Source organism: Gymnoscopelus braueri (genome assembly GCF_963280865.1).
Source record: "Gymnoscopelus braueri genome assembly, chromosome: 10".
NCBI lineage: Eukaryota > Metazoa > Chordata > Actinopteri > Myctophiformes > Myctophidae > Gymnoscopelus > Gymnoscopelus braueri.
Genome location: NC_137611.1, coordinates 5,967,007 through 5,967,700, shown reverse-complemented (window position 1 = coordinate 5,967,700; position 694 = coordinate 5,967,007).

Below are 694 nucleotides of genomic sequence, written 5' to 3'. Positions count from 1 at the left end.
CTCTCTGGCTGGTATAGCACAGCACTGGTTCTCAAACGTCGGGTCCGGGGTACCACCAGGGGTCGAAGAAGACGCTATACAGATCTGTAACTCTGAGAGTCAGTGCAGGATTAATGGAAGGGCTTTAGGTGCTGAAGCACAGGGCACCAACCTTCTCCCCTGCTGACAAAACTGTCCCAGGGGCCACCAAAATGGGTCGTAGCACCGGGCACCAAGAAGGGTTAATCCGGCCCTGATGAGAGTGCATACAAATGTCCATTCGGTTCCATTTGCACACTCTCAAGAGTTAAAGTAACACTGTGGATTTTTTACAGTTGTAGATTGGGGTCCCAGAGATAATAATAATCCATTGTACACTCTGAGTTACAGACCCGTAAGGGTCCATTTGGACTGTGCTGTGCTGCATGAGAATGTGATGTCATTGCGTTAAGTAGCATGTTTTATTCATAGCAGCCTGCCAATCACTTTGTTTGATGGGGGTGGTGCATGCATCAGTGTGCATGCTGCATGTGGAGATGTGGAGAGAGGATATGGATTTTATTTGATTCTTTTTAAAGAACATATACTTTTTGAAGTACATGGATGTCTAACAACAGTTGGGAAAACGATCTACGAGCTCATAACGCATCGCAATGCTATGCGCTGTTAGCTTGTAGATCTGGTACTTTTGCTACTTTCGAAATATTTCAAATGT